The following is a 19,359-nucleotide window of genomic DNA, read 5'->3' as shown; positions in this document are numbered from 1 at the left end:
AATATGTAGAATTCAAAACAGATCCAATGGTAAAGTGATTTTTAAATTCAGCCATGATGGTGGTAATAGAAGAAAAGTACATAATCTTAAGTAACTGACTCAAAATCCAACTCTCGTACCCCTGGCGGCTATCATTTTACTCTAAGCCACCACCATCTCTTGCTCATTTACTTCAGTAGTCACTCAGTTGCTCCCCTGCTTTCACTCTAGTTCTCAACAATATTCTCCAGATTGGCTAGAACCATCACTTAAAACATAAACAGATTTTGTTACTCTTGTGCTAAAACCATCCAAAGGCTTCCCACTGCACTTAGAAAAACATCCGAACTCCTGACCATGACCTACAGAGCCTTCATGATTTGGCACCCTGTGCGTCCCTCTGAGTTCATCTGCTACAACTCTCTCCCCATGGTCCGCTCATCTCTAGTCACACGGGCCTTCCTTCTGTTCTTCAAACATGCCCAGTTTATTTCCCATTTCTCATCTCCCATCTTTACCATCTTCTGTTCTCTCTGCTTGAAATGATCTTCCCAGATACCCACATGCATATCCTTATTCTCTTTATTTTTGTTTCAGTATAAACGTCACCACCCCAGAAAGTGAACCCTAACACCCAGTCTAAACAAGCTCCTCTCCCTCACACACATCCTCAGTCATTCTCCCTCCTATCAGTTCTATTTTCATCCTAGGGCTCATCTGAAAGTATCTTTGCTTGTTGCCTGTCTCCCTTGCTAGAAATTCACTCATTGTTCTGTCTCCTCCAGCACTGAACAGTGCCTTGACACACGGACGGCATTCAGATATTCATCAACCAATTAACAAATATACGCTAATGTCTCTCAAAGCTCTATCTCCTGAGCTTCAGATGATATTTTCTTGTCTAATCACTGTAAAGATATCCCACGGACACAATGAACTCAACATGCCCAAAACTCATCAAATTACTTCTTAAATCTGGTCACCTTCCAGTATTCCCTATCTCAATTAATGGCACCCAGGTAAACCTGTTCAATTTCCTTTATTCCTGCTACCTAATCTGCCACCAAGACCTTTCAATCTGTTATCTTGCATATCTTACAAACACATCCCTTTTTCGTTATCTCCACTGTCACTTCCTTAGCTCACACTCTCATCCTCTCTCACCTTAACTTCTAACACCTTCTACTTATTTTTGTTACTTTATCTATCCCCAATACCACCATCAGAGTTAGCTTTCCCAAATACAAATATGACCATGTTTCCTCCTGGTTAAAATCATTCACTGGCTCCCCATCACCTATAAAATTCCAATTACTTAACATGGCATAAGGGTCATATGAGGCATAAGGACCTTATATTCCCCCCTTTACCTGTTCAAACATCCTCTCTTGCTCCCCCTTAAAGGGGCCCTTTTAATTCCAGCCACACCAAGCCATTTGCTATCCATAAACCTATTGCTTCATACTGCTGTGATTTTATCTTAATGGTCTCAAATGAAGCCTTTCCTGACCAATCCTAGAAGATTTAGAACATACAGCACTTACTGAATAGTACAGTTGATCCTCATTATTCACGGATTCTGTATTTATGAATTCACCCACTTGTTAAAATTTACCTTTAGCCTCAAAGTCAATACTCATAGTGCTTTTGTTGTCATATGCAGACACAGAGCAGCAAAAACAACATGCCCAGTGTGTGCATCCCCAGCTTAGGGCCAATTAGGCAACACTCTGCCTTGTTGTTTCAGCTCTCACACCAAAAACAAGTATCCTTTTCATGGTTTATTTAGTGTCACATTTTTCACATTTTTGTGCTTTTTTCATGGTGATTTCACTGTCTGAAATGTCCCCCAAGCATAGTGCTTAAGTGCTGTCCAGTGTTCCTAAGCACAAAGAAGTAGGGTGATGTACCTTACAGAGAAAACACAAGTGTCTGATGAGCTTCCTTCAGGCATGAATTTATAGTGCTGTTGGCCATTCAATGTTAATGAATCAACTATATATATATATCTCAAGGTGTCTTTAAACAGAAACACACATAAAGCAAGGTTATGTATTGACCAGTTAATGAAAATGTGATCAGAGGCTTGTAGGAACCTAACCCTCTTTTAGCTAGAAACAATGGCTCAGTATTCCCTAATTCAGTGTTCACAGAGAACTTACAGAACAAAACTACCACAAAAAATGAATAATGAGAAGTGATTGTACTTGCATTTACATGTCTATCTCTACCACAAAATTAGTGGGTTCTCTGAGGGCAGAAATGGCATCTTATTTATCTTTGAACTCTAATTCTTATTATGCCAAACAAACTGCAGTTAACATTGATTGCATGTAACTAAGAAAACTGTAGTTTCTCATTGTTGTACTGTAATTTTGCCCAATATAGTTAGACTTCATGGTGAGATCCCCACTCTGCTCCCCACACCAGGGAGGCCTTGCTCAACTGCCCAGTTAATGGCCTGAACTTCATCCTCCACCCCTGTCCTTTCACCTCTTTTATAGCCAAACATCACGCTCTTTAAGGTCAAACTTAAAAAAAAAAAAAAAAAAAAAAAATCACAGTTAAATGAAAAGGCATTTACAGAGATTTATTTTTCTTCAGGTCAGATAGCATCGATGGGCTTAGATCTAAAAACTATGTGACAAGCTTCCAGACACAATGGAAGGCTGAGCACACATGCCTACACCGTCTCCCTCCTGAGGTCCCACTGAAATGACAGAATCCATGCTTTTTAAAAAGAATAGAACACCAACAGTACTAGAGGTGAGATGGGAGAGAAATGAAAGATTAGAAACCATAAATTTTAGGAAATACTAGAAGTCAGAAAGCTGGTGAAGAGGCTTGCATGTCTAGCAAAAAGATGGACTTGAAAATCTGAAAGTAACTCTCTCACAAAATGCCTAGAAATGCTAACCAAAGCACCAAAATCATCCTCTCAAGTACAAGGGTAAGTCCTCAAGAAACTCCTCATGGGCCAACATGAAGAGGATAAAAACAAACTGGTAAGCATGTGCTTGAGTCATGGCTGCATGGAGTGTTTGCAGACTTCAGTACCTAGTTCAGAGGCAGCAGTTTAGGCCTTGGTCTGTTCAAAAAGAAGAACTGCCAATTAGACCCCTCCATATAGATCAGGGATGTTACAGGACTAAGCCCCACCTGGTAAAAGAGAGGCCTGGCAAAGTTGTCCCTGTTGGTCAAGGAAGACAATGAGGAAATGAGCCTTTTTCAGCTTGAACTCTGTATGAGGGGGCAAATACCACCTGAGAATTTGTAACCACAGCCTACTCTCAAGGATTCAGGGTTCCAATATACCTACCTAGTTCAGAAAACCCCAAGCTGAGAAATTACACAGGTGCCAAAGAAAACCCTTAGCAAATCTTCCCTGGAGAAATGTGCCCCCTAACCAGGCTGCACAGAATCCCTTGAATAAAACCCTGCCAAGCATGAGCTCACAATTCAAAAATCACAAAAAACACTCAAGAGAGAAAAAAAAAAAAAAAGATAGGTAATTGAAACCACAAGAGTAATACTATCATAAAGGAATGCAGGTAAGATTGAATAAATGTTGTAATCTAAGCCATCAGAGGTAAGCGCAGTTCTTCCCAAGTGGACTTCTTTCTGGGCCTCCCTTGAGAAGTGCATGTGTGCTCAAATATTCTTCTTTTATAGTAGAGTCAATAGTTACTGGGTGAAATTGAAAAAATAGACACATGTTTTCTAAGACACACAGCGTAATTTTAAAATTTACAAAACTCTCACCCAGGGTAAGTACTGCTCCCCTCCCCAGGAGCATTTGGAAATGTGTGAGGGCATCTTTGATGCTCCAATGGCTGTGGTAGAGAACAGGGGCACTAAACTTTAAGTGGTGTTCAGCACAATCCCACAAGACAAAGCGCAGTACTGCCAAAAATGTCAAAGACCAATTGTTGAGAAACACTTTACTGATATGACTAAATCTGAAGCTATTATCAATGAATAACTCTATGAAGTAAAACTGGGAACAGAAAATTTGCAACTTTCATTGTACATTCATCCTTCTGTACTATTTTAACTGTTTATCATTAATATTTTTTAAAAATTAAAAATAAATTTATATAAACAATTAATGGGAGGGACAACTGTCCTGCTCATCAGTCAACATAAATCTCTCCTTTTAGATAAACTGGGTTGTTCAGCACACCAAGGATAAAAGCAGTGCATGAGACTACCCTACAATTCCTAGACTCAGAAGAGCAGTCTCTTCCAGCGTTTAAATATTTCTTAGCTAAAGTATCTCCTGAATTAAAACAGACTTACTGATGCTGGTTGTGTGCTCATGCAGTGAGGATCCGAAACCTCTTTTGTGAGGCAGCAGCTGCAACTGCAGTGCTCTCCACGGCTGACAGAAGCCTAAGGAAGGAGTCAAGACTCAAAACAATAACTACGCACATTTGAAGTGGTGGGGTAGGATGGTTCTGTTGTGCAGTTCCAGAATATGTCGCTTAACAAACCAATGAAAGCCTCTTTTTAACAAGCGATCTATCAGTGAGGCAGATCAGTTTTAGATTGATGGAAGGTCAATTAATGAAACATTTGCACAGATGAAAATGGAAGATTAAGATATAAGTGATGTGTACTAGAAGTAGACAGAAAATATTTACTACAAAAAAACCCCCTACACTTACTCCAGAACTTCGCTTCTCAAAGATGACAAATTTTCAACACACACACACACACACACACACACACACACACACACACACAATATGGATCCATCACATCCTGACTACTACATAATTTCTTTATACTTTTGCTTTCCCTCCCTATTCCTTTCCTGTACACAGAGTAGCTAGTACAGCTGACCCTTGAACAATGGGGGTTTGAACTGTGTGGGTCCACTTACACGTGGATATTTTTCAATAGTAAATACTACAGTACTACACAATCCGTGGTTGGTTGAACCCACAGGTGCCAAGGAACCACAGATACAGAGGGCCAATGATACATATCCACAGACTACCAGCCCCTCCACCCCACCACCCACCATGTTATTCAAGGGTCAACTGTATACACAGGCATACTGCACTTATATTTTACTAAATGGTCAATATGTTTAGATGAACATCAAATTGAGGTATGTTAAGGAAAAAATAAACCGGTTCCTAATGTTTTTCACTTATCATTATGAAACCATTCTAATACCTTTTAAAATACCTTTTCATATGCAACTTTTATGTAGGGTAATCTTTATCTATAAGCAGGGATAAAATTATTCTAAAAGAAATAACTCCTAGATGGTTTTTCTTGGAGTTAAACATTTCATTTAAATAAACTTGTATAATAGAAAGATTACAACAGTTTCAAATATTGTCAGAAAAAAAATTACCTTGTACGAAAATATTAGAATGGATACAAACATCATCAGAAAAAAAAAAACCTGGACTCAAGAACTAGCTCAACCCAGACCTGGGACTTGAAGCACATGAAAAAGCCTTCTTACAAAAGAAAGTACTTAAGAAATCGCATCAAGAGGCCCTCAGAATTTGAAAATAGGGTGATCCCTCAAGAATTAAATTAGTAAAATGAAACACAAGATACACAGTCCTAGCAGAAAAATGCCACCCTAAGAGAAGACAGGTCGAAGTATTTGGAAATATTTGTCTAATCAAAGTATCCAAGATATAGCCATAGGATAAGAACACAATAAAGAAAACAGTGACAATCAAGTGTATTGTAAGCTGTGGGAAGAAAGTGCATTAACAGAAGGCAATACCTGGTCAAATCTAGAAAAAAGGAAATAATAAATTGACCAGGTGTCTAAAATTCCCCGGGAAGAACTTGCCTACTCCATATTCCAGAGTTTCTCAATCTTGGCACTACTGGCATTTTGGTCCCTTGTTATGGGGAACTGTCCTATGAATTGTTTAGTAGCATCCTTGGCCTCTAAGCACTAGATGCTAATGAGCACCTTTATCCAAATTGTGACAATCAAAAATCTTCAGATATTACCAAATATCCCGTGGGAAGCAAAACTGCCCCCCTTAAAGAATCAGTGGTATATTTTAGAATATACATTGATTACACTGAAATACAATATACACAATTACACAATATACACTGAAATACAATGCAAACCAAGCTAATAAAGTTTGATGTTTCTAGCATCAAAATCACCTCACTTTTCTTGATCACCCAGTAAATGTCTCATAATAATTTGGCTTTCTAGAGAAAGTATGACCATGGTTCCAAGAGGTATTTACTATATGGTTTTTTGATGAATTAAAAAAAAAAAAAAAAAAAAGTCAGAGAGGAAGGCCCATGACCATTCTTTATATATGCCTTCTGATAATAAAAATCAAATCACAGACTTCTCATATTTCCCCACAACTTCTAACACTGTTTTAATTGTTTTTCAGGCATTTGAATGCTTTTAAAATTTAATATTCCTGGTTTAATATTCTTATCATCTTCATCAGTACTATCAGCGTCCTGCTTTTCTAAGTTTCCCCTTTTCCTAATTTTTAGTTTCTCTGTCCCTCCCCTCCAGGACAACACAGACACAGCGCCTCCATCATCATTACGGTAAATACCCTTCCTTTGAAAGTTAACAGTATATCATGCTGGTCCAAATGAAATTTGACTTACTAAGTAATACCCAGGTAAGTGGTCTCAAAAGAACTTTTCTATCCTTTAATAATAATAAAAAGGGTCAAATATAGTTGAGAACAGCCTGCTTAAATCTAAGGAATGTAACAACTTACTTAAAAATAAGAACCTAAATGAACCTTTAAAACAAGAACAGGGCTTATCTTGGGAAAAGATCCCCAAACCCTGAAAATCCAGGGACTGTCCTTTGCCTAGGAATCCCTTGAAAACTACCTTGAAAAATACCTCTATATTCCATTTGATCAGCCACAGTGAATTCACAATTTCCCTATATTCATCTTATACTCTCCATTCTCTCTGCCACCTGTCTTCCAAGCTCTTGCTGCTTCACCTTTAAATTACCACTGCAAGTCTTCTACTACTATTCTCTTCTTTGCTGTAATTCACTCAGCATAAGACTATCACACAGATCACGTTAAAATATCACTTTAATGACAATACTGCATTAGAAAAATAGGGCTTTCTGCCATCTGGAAATGCTTAAATTTCTCTTTTAAAAATCTAGCCTTCCATCTATTCAACTGAATTCCTCTATTCTCTAATACAAACTCTGTCCTGACTACATCGATCTTTTTACTTCCTATACCTACAACCACATTATCTCATTCCCACCCAAATGCCTTCATTCATGTTACCTCACCCAACAATATTATTTTTTTCTTGGCTATTCAATACCTAGTCAATTGATGGCCCCCTTCTTGCTTTTTTACAATCAAAGTTTTAGAGCTAAAAGCATCTTAGGACTTATCTCAAAAATTAATCCAATCAAATGAGCAGCAAGTCCCTCCCTACAGATAAGAATTTCTTTTCTTAAACCATCTCAGAACCTACAGTCTGCTGCACATGATAAACCACTACTTATATGCTAATTTCTGAGGTTTCCTAATTTGCTCAATAATAAATATCAAGCATTGCCTAAGATCATGGGACAATGCTTGGCTGAGGGGACACAAAGACCATTTCTTCCCTCAAATAGCGATATAAAATAACCTTTGTATTATGTGAAATTCCAGTATATACATATATACACAGATTTACTTTTGGTAAAGATTTCTATTTGAGTGTAACAAATTCTAAGCTGTTGTTTCTGGAGATATTTTGGAAGAGAGGGAACTGCAGGTTTGGAAGGGAAATAAGGAGACGGCAGAGTAGGAGTAGAAGATATTTGCTGGGCACTCCTAAAAGAGATAGAAACAGAGACAAAACAAATTTCCAGCCTTCGATCTAGAATCACAGTCTGTTGGGAAGGAGAGAACAGAGATGAGAATGGAAGGACAATCAGAGCCAAGTCAGTGCCCCACTATGTCACGTTCTGACATGAACCGGCATGAAGTTACCACAGACGGAAAGGAACTATAAATACCCACTTGGCTATAGCGAGCTGAGTGAGTTAAATAAAGGTTACTAAAAGCTTATTCTTTTACCTCAAATATCCAAGTTATGCTATCTCTAAAACAACAGTTAGAAACAGAAGTTGAAGTTAGTAACCTTTAAGTGAAAATAAGAAAGGCTCTGAATAAGACGTCCTAAAAATGCTTCTTAGGATTTATGAAGCATTTCCTGTCCCCCCCTACCCCAAGACTGGAAATCCTGAAACATTTCTTTCAAGGAAGTAGTGGTAAATGGAAACTAGTTGTATAGTACCCGGTATTTCCAAACTGAATTGCATAAAATGTCATCGATAATTTGTTTGATATATTTAATGTTTTAACTGGGAGGACATTAAAAGTTTATAAGGTTTTTAAGGGTTCATTCACAATCTCAGACTCCTTAATCCTATTTCCCCCACAACAGTTTAAATTCCTTCAGGGAAAACTTCTCTACCTTCGGTTTTTCAAGAACCCAGTGCTAAGGATGGCAAGTGCATACTGTGATGGCTTTGCCCATGTGCCTCCCAGGGTGTTCCAACCTTCTTAAAAACGTGGTTTAATTTTTTTCATTTATCCCCCATTCCAAAATACTAGTTTAAAAAAGAAAATTAAAAACATCTGAATCAACTTATATAAAATTACGCATGACCATCATTTACTTTCTAAAATAAGCAACTTCAATGAATTAGATTTCTTTAACTCAGCTACCCAAGTTTCTTATACCAAAGTCCCAGCTAGGATATGTAATAGATGAATAAAAAGGCAAATAGTTTTATGTAAAATGAAACTTCCCGTAAAACATTTTATTATATGTATATAAAAATACATATTCAAGGTAAAATAAAAAGACAAATCTACTTAAAGATAGCAACATTCATTCCAAATACTAAAGAATTCTTATTATATGATAAATGGACCATTATGAACATATTATAAGTATGGTCATTTTCTTCATTCCAAACAAAATGCTACATTTTCAAACACTACTTACTTCTTTAGATTTTAGGGGGAAAGCGGGAGGAAAACTCAGGATTGTGTGAAGTTTATAAAAATTTTAGATTACGCTGGAAGGAATTTTTGAGGTTACATAGTCATCTTTCCACCCAATATTTAGCTTGCCTTTGTAAACACACTGAAATGTCATATAAAAATAAGACTTATTAACTTTAGTCAAAGCACATAACTTACTGGACTACTTTAAAAGCAAAGTTCTTTTAAAAAATATTTACTAACAGACATAGCTCTTACACTGGAAAGAAAAAAGTGAAAGTATGAATCAAGCAAAGGCACTGAAGACATATTTGTTCAACAAATATTATCCACTGTACACATAACACTGTACCAAACAGTAAGAGAAGGATACTGATATTTACTGTACCAGACTCTGTGCTAGACACTTTACATATATTATCCAATTAAAATCTTACACCAACCCTATAAAGTAGATGTTATAATCCCTATTTTAGAGATAAGGTATATTGAGTTTAGTAGTAACACCAGAATCTCTGCCAGCAAGCGTATTGTTTATACCACACAGAGCTCTGTGTCCTGAACAAAGTAAAAGAGCTGGAAGTTGGAAAAACTGGAATTACAACCCATATCGCTAACTCTCTTGCCTTGCTGAGTAAGAAAATAATAAAGTACCCAGTTTCAAGAAACTGTATCATTTCACTATATAAGAAACAGTGAAAATGTTTTGCTAGTAAGCAAAGCTCCAAATAATATTTGTTACAGTTAATGAAAAGTAACTCAAGCATTAAGATGGTAACAGCAATAAAGTATTTATGGTAATATCATATAATTTATAAACTGTCATTATAGTATTAAAACAAAACTTTCTAAAACTTCCAAAAATCTGGAAGTAACTGTGACATTAGCTCTCACCATATCACCAGATGAGAAGCTATTTAAATGAGCTACAACTGGAAGAAGTACTTGCAATATCTTAGAAAGCCATTCTTTTCTGTACAAAATTGGATTTCTTTATACACATACACGCGTGCGTGCACACACGCATCCTACATGTGTGTGTGTGTGTGTATATATATATATATATATATATATATATATATATATGTTGTATTTGATACAATACCATGAAAGCTATATTATTCTTCATATGAAAACCAAGTTAAATGCTTTGGAAAGACCCAAAGAAAGTAAGTGACAAAACAAGAAAACAAAAAATCCAAATTGCTGTATAATTAAGTGTAAGCAAGACAGCTATAAACAATCCAGGAGTCACAAAACACTACAAGGATCCTACACTCAGATTCCTTCACAAACTTTTAAGTTTTTGCTCCTAAGTTAGGATCGGTGATAATACACAAGTTTATATAAGAATGTTGACCCAGAGCTCCAGTCAGAAGATACATACTCAAAGAAAAGATTGGTGCATGCACGTATATTTATATTTTAAAAGTGAAAATATGTTATTTAAGGTATATTGAGTCATTTTTTATGACTCTTCACTTAAATCAACTTTCAATCAACCAAAAACTACCACCAGACATAATCAAATCATATCAGAGGGCTTTACTCATCGTATGTGCTAATATAAGATTTTTTTTTCAGGAATGATATACAAGAAACTATTGGCAATAGTTACCTTTAGGACAAGGTTTTTCGACCTCAGCACTATGATATCTGGGTTGGATAATTCTTTGTGAGGGACGGCCTGTCCTGTACATTGTCTGCAACATCCCTGGCCTCTACCTGAGAGATGCCAATAGCAACTGCCTCCCAGTTATGATAGTCAAATGTCCCTGAGGGGACAGCAAAATTGTCTCTAGCTTAGAAACACTGGAATGAGGGGGGGGCAAAAAGACTTTTACCAGCCCTCCTTTTCTGGACCATCTGAATTATCACAGTGATAGACTGAAAAATGGTCCCCCAAAAGATATCCATGTCTTAGTCCTTGGAACCTGTGAATGTTACATTATTTGCAAAAGGGATCTTCGTGGCTGTGATTAAGTTAAGGATCCTGTGACGGGGAGATTATCCTGGAACAAAAGGGGGGGGGCCTCATATGTGTCCTTATGAGAGAGAGTCAAGGAGAGAGTTCTCCTTCTCTCCCACACAGGAAAATGTGATGAGAAGAACAGAGCTGAGGGAGATTTGAAATTCTGCCCTTGAAGACTGGAGTGATGCACCCACAAGCCAAGGAATTCTGGCACCACCAGCAACTGCAGAAGAAGCAAGGGACATAGTCTTTTCTTGAGCTTTTGGAGGGAGCACCCTGTTTCCGCCCAATGATACTGATTTCAGACGTCTGGCCTCCAAAACTGTGAGAGAATAAACTTCTTTTGTTTTGAGCCACCAAGTTTGTGGCAATTTGTTACAGGAAACTAACTCAATCAGAAAAGGGTTTTGATTTTTAAAAATCTGTTGATGAGCAAATGAGATAACGTGTGGAGAACACTTAGCAAAGCTCCTGAAACATAGTAAGCATTCAAATATACTGCTGATGCCATTATCGATGCTAAGCCAACTATGTCTAAGCTCCAAGCTCTTGGTAGCAAGAGGAAAAAATAAGGATGTTCAAACAGTAAAGCAGGGGTATACATACACAAGACTCAGGAGTGAAAACACATGAATCAGCCCCTCATATGATGTGTACCTACCAGCTATGTCAGTGTTACATTATAATTTGTCCTATACTGAAAAGATAAACGGTGGATGAGGCCAGCCAAAGACAGCTTCTTGGGGGAGGCAAGCTTAAACATTTATTAGCAGAGAAGAAACAAGGGGGCAAAGAAGGGGAAAGCATGAAAGTGAGCAAAGCAATGGAAATCAGTTAGATGCTTGTAGAGCTATCAATCTGGCTAAAGTAGAGACCAAGGTGAGACAGACCTTCTGAGGTTAGTTATGTAAATGGTAAAGGACCATAAAAGCTATGCTGACTGATTTGGTCGTTAAAAAGAATATTTTATAGGATGTATTATTTTACAAATATTGGCTCTTGGGGATTTAAAAAATAGGAACATGCTCTGGCCGCCCTTCAGACCTACTAAATTAGAATCCTTTGGTGTGGGATAACACTAAAGGATTCCGATACCCACTCAGGTAGAGAGCCCCGGTATCAGAGCCAATTCATGGCAAAAGACCTACAGAATTAAAGTCTCATGAAGGATATAATGTATCCTCAAAATATGCATTCAACTAAATCAACAGCATTTTCCTAGGTTAAAACTTCTCCCAAGATGTAGCCCCTCTGGGTTCCACCACAGACTTTCTATAAATCCCTCACTCTTTCCTTTTCCTTTCCTAAGCATGTGGCCCTGATCTGCTCAGTCATCTTCCTCATGCTTTCTCACGAATTTTTCTAGAAAAGGTCCGTGAATTTCAGCTGCCCTCCCCCATCTTTCCACAACATTTTTCCAACCCAACTAAGATCTAACAATATTTCATAGAACAAAGGAATCATGTAAAAGTTCCATTAATATATTATATAATAAACTTATAAAAGTGTTCTATGACCATTTATTGTAATAAAATCCGAAGTACATATATTAAATGAAATTATAAATCATTTTTTACAAAAGATTTCCAAAAGCATAAAATTATGAAGTGGCTACAAAAAGCCAATAAGCTAAGCCCTGTTCACTTCAATCTTTACTTAACTGTTACTAAGTAGCTAATAAAGTACAAGGCTCTGAAAAGATACAAAGTATATGGAAATCTCAGTGATTTAGACACAAACTTCACCAGTACTAGGGTAGAAGAAAAGGTGATCTGGGAAGGAGAACTGAATATGATCCTTAAAAAAAAATCTCCTTTGTGTGTGTGTTGGGGGGCAGGGCGTGTGTGTGTGGAATCTTGCTGGCTTTACCTTCGCCTGGGTTTATTTCATGATTAAAGCCAAAAATAAAGCTACACAAGTTAGCGTTCAGGTAAATAAGTTAGTTCTTTCCTCTCCCATAAAAAGCTACACCAATTTATACATATTCCCAGGTAGTTCTATTTACCTTAGCAATCTTCAGAAATTTCAATCACATCAAATTCTATTGATATATACTTCCACCAGCAACGCGTGAGAACATCTGTTAGTCTCTATCCTCTTCAAAAGTACTATCAGATAACCAACAAGGACCTACTGTATAGCACAGGGAACTCTGCTCAATACTCTGTAATAACCTAAATGGGAAAAGACTTTGAAAAGGGATACATGTATATGTATAACTGAATCTGTGTATACCTGAAACTAACACAACATTGTTAATCAACTATACTCCAATATAAAATAAAAATTTTTAAATGTACTATCAAACTTTTTTGATCTATCAATCTAATAGGTAAAAATAGTATCTCATAGTTTTAATTTTTGATATTTATATTGTGAGGTTGAATATCTTGATATATATGTTTAAGAACGATCTGAATTTCCTTTTCTGTGAATTATCTGTCCATGATCTTTGCCCACATTATGGTTGGTCTTTTTCTTATCAATTTGCAGGTACTCTTCATATATTTAGGAAGTTAGCTTGTTGTCTATAATACAAGTTGCAAATATTTTCCTTAGTTCATGCCACTCTGTTTCTTTCCTTCATGTATACATTATCCTCAACTAGATGGTAAATTCCTTCCATAAAAGGACATTTCTTTTATATAAACCCAGGACAGTGCTTTTCAAATCTTCCAACTACATATAGCAGCAAAATTTAAAAGAGGGGAAACCAGCCTTTTGCGGGGGGGTGGTAAGGGTGAAAATGAATTATCACTGGGGCACCTATTTGGGTTGACTGCCCAATCCTATTTCACATGATTACAGCAAGTACAAGCAAGTTCTAGTAATATGGTATAGTTTGTTGAACAGGGGAGGGATGGGTGCTAGATGAATCTGTTTCCTGTTGTCTGGGCCAGTGCAGGGAAAATTTAGGAGCTGCTGATGGCCATCTACTAAGAGGACTAGGAAGTGGTCCTCTACAGCATTAGAAGACATGAAGCAAATGCACAGTGAAGAGTAAAGAGAAGAGATGAAGTGTATCCTGCTGGCACTGGAGTTCCAGAGTCCGAACCCTTGGATTCCTTTAGACACTCCTGCATCTTTACAGTATATCTCACTTTTTGTTCATACCAGTTAGAAAGGATTTCTGTTACTTACAGCCAAAAGTGGCCTACTTACTACAACTATCATCTACTCAAATCATTTCATAAAGGAACATTTTAACACCAAAGCCTCAGGAGGGATAGAACCTCAAATTTAAAAAAAAGGAATATTTCTATTTAATGACAGCTGTGTGCCAGGAACAAGTCTAAGTTCTTGGAATATATTGTTAAACAAAAGAGATAAAAATCACTGTTCTAATGGACCTTGCATTCTAGTGAGAGTATACAGATAATAAAATAAAAATACAATTTCAGATATGATAAACAGTTTGCAGAAAAAAATTTAAGTAATGGGATACAGGGAAATGAGGATGGTGCCATTCTGACAGGGTGGTTAGATAATAATGCTCATCTGAGAAGGTAATTGAACTGAAACCTGAAATGATGAGGAGCCAGTTGTGTCATGTTTTCGGATGAGAATTCCAGGCAGAGGGAACAGACCTAAGTCAGGAACAAGCCATGACATTTCTGAGGGAAAAAAAGAAGGGCAGTGTAGATGGAATATAGTGAACAAGGGGGAATGATAAAGAAGTGGTAATGGAGTAATTGATCTAAGAGGGAAAGGTGTAAGTTGGTAAAGTAAGTATGAATCAGATCACGTATAGGAACTAGTAGGCAGAGGAAAGGATTTGAAAATAACTTGAGCTTTATGAAAAACTCACTACATTGTCTTTAATTCTCATTTTGCTTTGCATCAGTGATAACTTTACAAACCTTTAGAAACTACTCCCCAAGTATTAAACACAATGTTGAGGTTAGCTAGGAATGAGCATTTCCTAAGCAGAAAATATCTCTTCTGGAGGATTATGAAATGTTTTAAGAAAAAAATGCAAAGCCATCTTAAAAAAGAAGAAACTAGGAAAGATGGTAGAAACTACTTCAAATTCTGTACTACGTATTATACTGTGAATGAATCTATATGCTATGATCAAGATTGCACAAAGGTCTTAAAGAAGAACTTAAAAACTTAAGTCCTTTCTAAGCTACTATAAAAGTAACATCATTTGCTGAGTTCACTATTATTGAATTGGACGTTAACAAAGTTAAATATTGTCAGAAGAGAAAACCGGAAACTAGACTTCTCTGACTTTATTGTATCTCTTGAGAATACCTACAGCTTAATGGTCTACAAAGTTGTGGGTTTCGATCTTATCTCTATTACTATGATAAAGGAAGAACTTCCCCTATGTGATAAAAATTAGGTACAAAGGATGCTTCAATATCTTTTCCTCTGAAAGCTTTTTAAATTAGGAGAACAATCAGCTTTAAGAGGTTTGGATACAGTACAGCTCACATAAGATGGTGTTCTCTCCAGATCTTTCCAGACAACTAATATCTATATATGCAAAGCAAGTAATTAAACCTGCACTGCTTCTAAGATTAATATCAGTAAAGTCAGATCTTTGAAAGCTCTAATGTATTCATGAATCTCATATTTCACTGTTAGATATTTAGTTAGCCCACGTAACCAAAAAGTAGACTGTTAATAACACAATCTATAAAGAGAGGTACTTTTTGAGTGTGGTGTGAGTTAAAGAAATAAAAGTCATTTAGACACCTTGATCAAGACTTGATTCTGAGGGCATCCTCCTCAACATATTTCCAGCAGTTTGGCAAAGTGCTCAGGGATGATTAGTAGTGGTGTATGGGAGGGAGGGATACGGTCAACCTAAATTGTAAAGTCTCCCCCCAGTGGTCACATACAAATAACAGGAAGAGTTGGGAAATGATCGAAGCTCCTGTGAGACTGACCAAAAGTAATCTATGCAGAATCTGGTAACTACAACGAAGAAATCAAATCTTTAATTCAATACTAGCACCATATCAGTGAAAAGAGCTCGTATGCTTTTCTGCTCTTATGATATTCATAAATGTGAACACTATTTTTGGAAGGAAAGAATCTATAGGTTCTTTTTTCTCAGTACAATTTTTTAGGAATAATTTAATGATATCCTCAGCCCAGTATTTGTTTTATCTAAATGGGCAGGTGTTCATTCCTCCGGAAATAAGAGCACATCCCTTGCAAGTTAACTACATCTACCTGAAGTGATGTTCTGATACAAATTTAGTCACTTACCAAATGAACCACCTTGTTAAAGAAAATTATAACCAGTGCTAAAAACCTAATGTCTAATTTGCAAGACACTCTTTTTAAAAAACCACCTAGAACTAGGTAATTTATAATACAGCAAGTGACATAAAAAGTACAGGGCTTGGGGCTTCCCTGGTGGCGCAGTGGTTGAGAATCTGCCTGCCAATGCAGGGGACATGGGTTCGAGCCCTGGTCCGGGAAGATCCCACATGCCGCGGAGCAACTAGGCCCGTGAGCCACACTACTGAGCCTGTGCGTCTGGAGCCTGTGCTCCGCAACAAGAGAGGCCGCGACAGTGAGAGGCCCGGTGCACCGCGATGAAGAGTGGCCCCCGCTTGCCGAAACTAGAGAAAGCCCATGCACAGAAACGAAGACCCAACACAGCCAAAAAAAAAAAAAAAGTACAAATGGCTCCTCTTGCCTCTTTTAACATTTATTTTCTCGGTGTTTTTATAATTAGGTAGCCTTTGACCGGCACTAACCCTGTATTATTTGTAACTTGCAATAATTTTCTGATGTTACTTTTAACAAAGCTTGGATGTCAAAAAAGTGAAGGGCATTTAATTAAAATCTCAGTTGTCTTCTGCTAACCATCTATTATTAAACGGTAAAGTATATAAAGGGATGGTAAATACTCAAACAACTTCAATTTTAAAAGCATAATATAGATAACATACACGGAGTCTCACAATTATGATTTTCTTGGTTATCCCAAGCTAAAAAGAGGGGGTGGGAGGAGGAGGAAGAGAAGCAGGCTGTGTAGTCTTCTGGAACAATTTCAGCCTTAAATGAGACTCAGGAAAAATGCAAACTGCTCCCATGAATGTTTAAGAAAAAAATGATTCGTTTAAAAAAAAAATCCAACAGTTGGCCTACAGAACAACAAAAAATGACGCTGTCTTATATAGAGCTACCAGACTTGCTTAAGCCCCTAATTTTTCTAGTGTTCATTTGATTTAGAATGTAAAAAAAGAAAAAATTCATTTTGAAATTCCAAGTGGAAAAGCAACTGAGTGGCATCAATTAGAAAAGGACACACACACACATCCCGGAATGGTTTTTTTGTTTGTTTGTTTGTTTTTTTTTGCATAAAGATATTTAGTGTGCAATCTCTATAGGACAAAAACAGAGCTATTAAAAATGTTGCCACTTGTATATTATGTAACCCTAGTCTAAACTAAAAGAAGCATAGACCTTAAAGAGTAATACATTGTGCAAACGTCTATTTAAACATAAATTTAAATACATGATAGATTTCAGATACAGATGACCTCAAAATGACACAACCCACAAAAGTTCTTTGTTTACTGTAATCAGGCCTCAGAAGACATGACTATAATCAGGCCTGATACAATAATACCGTGAGGTCTGTTGTTTCACCTGCGTACCGCAACTATCTCCGCATTGGTTAACAGCGTGTTACCTCCCCTAAATATTCGGCATACGGAAGTTTCCCAACGACCATCTGAAAGATTTCACGGGAAGAAATGGCTGCTAAACCATACTCCCATTTAAGAGCGATTTAACGCACCTCCACTGTTCCGAGCCATATAACAAGAAGACCAAGTCAGGAAGCACAAAGTAAAATTCCAACCATCCCCAAAGGCATGGAAAAAGAGTAAAACGTGGCTAGCTTGACCTTAACCGGCTGTTTATAAGTAATGCGGAGAATTTTCTGAGCTTCCCCATCAGCCTTCAATTACCTTCCTCGCCTGCCCCCACCCCCTTTAACGTGCCCCAACTGATGGAAGTTGAATGGATGTAATCTCGAGCCGTAATCCCGGGAGCTGGGGAGATTGAGACTAAACTCCCAAGAAAGTGTTAAAAAGTCCTTCTGCCAAAACACCCACCAACCAATCCGCATCCTGTCATCACGCCGACCGTAAGATCCCTCCATCGACTCGCTCCTGGCCCTCCACCCCGCCAAAAAAGCCAAAAAAAAAAAAAAAAAAACCCACCCCAAAAAACCACAAACAAAAAAAGCCAGCACCTTTCTGGTTCCAGACCAACGTACTCAGAATCGGAAAGCACTGCCTCAGCCGCAAACGCCTCCGGAGCAGCGTATGCTCGGCCCAAAACCACTCTGGCCAAACAACTGGAGTCTCGTGCCTCGGAAGTGGCAGCAGTACTCGCCGAAAGCCTCCTCCCCCAAGAACTCGGAGCTCGAGAAGCAGCCAGAGGCCGGCGGAGTCGCCCCCACTGGGGACCGTCCCCGAAGGTGTCAGTCACGGCAACCGCCGTCCCCGGCGCGGCTCTCCATTCATGCTTTAACGCCACTCTCGCCGCAGAGGGTGCAGGCGCCCGCGCCCGGCTCTCGGAGGGGGCCCCGCGCCCCCAGCCCCAGCCGCAGCCCTGCCCCCGCCCGGGCCGCGCCGGGGAGCGCGGGCGGAGAGCGGGGCGCGGCGGCCGGCAGCATGGGCCAGACACGTTGCCGCGCTCGGCCCGCCAGCCCGCACGCCCGCAGCCCAGGAACCGGGGGCCCCGCAGAGCGCGCCCCTCCCGCGCGAGACGAGCCGAGCAGCCCCCGCCGCCCGCCCGAGCCCAGGTGCCGAGGGCGCGGGGCGGGCCGGGGTCCCCGCGTGGCGCGAAGCCTCAAGCAACAGGGCGCCCCCCGGCCGGCTCGGCGCGCGGCGAGACCGTTACCCGAGAGACGTGGGGGCCCCGGCAACTCACCGGCTCGCACCTCGGCTTCCTCCGCGCCGCCGTCGCTCCCCTCCTCCCGCAGCCGCTGCTCTTCCTCAGCCGCAGGCGCCGCCGAGCAGCCCCATCTACAAACTCGGGACTCGTAGTTGGGAACTGGAAATGCGGCTCTCACTCCCCTCCGCCTCCCTCTCTCTCCGCCCCCTCCGTCGCTCTCCACTCCGCTCGGCTCAGGTCGCCGGCGCCGCCGCCACCACCGCGCGCGCGGCCAGCCTCTCCTCAGCCGCCCTTCTCCTCCGCCTCCGCCTCCGCCGCCGCCGCCTCCTCCTCCTCCTCCTCCTCCCCCTCCTGCTCCCGCTCCCGCCGCCGCCGCCGCCGCCGCCGGGGCGCGCTCCCTCCCGGCCTCGCGCGTGCGCCGGACGACGGGGAGTGCGCGCTCGGGAGCGAGGAGGCGCCGCCGCCTCGGGGAAGCCGGGCCCTGCCCCTCCGGCCGCGGCGCGGCAACCAGGTGGAGCCCCCTCC

At 39.6% G+C, this 19,359-nt stretch overlaps 1 protein-coding gene across 2 annotated transcripts in view; it reads right to left on the bottom strand.

Moving 5' to 3' along the window:
* PALS2 (protein associated with LIN7 2, MAGUK p55 family member) overlaps nucleotides 1-18,998 on the bottom strand; it is a 108,691-nt gene extending 89,693 nt beyond the window's left edge. Inside the window, exon 1 of one of the 2 annotated variants that reach the window (XM_061197839.1) lies at nucleotides 18,871-18,998. The gene's annotated coding sequence lies outside the window, so the exon portion shown is untranslated. The remainder of the gene's footprint in view (nucleotides 1-18,870) is intronic. The other variant, XM_061197840.1, reaches the window with a different exon arrangement.
* Between the last annotated feature and the right edge of the window lie 361 nt (nucleotides 18,999-19,359).

The sequence above is a fragment of the Eubalaena glacialis genome, chromosome 8 (assembly GCF_028564815.1).
Source record: "Eubalaena glacialis isolate mEubGla1 chromosome 8, mEubGla1.1.hap2.+ XY, whole genome shotgun sequence".
NCBI classification, from domain to species: Eukaryota; Metazoa; Chordata; class Mammalia; order Artiodactyla; family Balaenidae; genus Eubalaena; species Eubalaena glacialis.
Note: the sequence above shows the minus strand (reverse complement) of the source record. Positions and strands in the feature narration are given on the sequence as shown.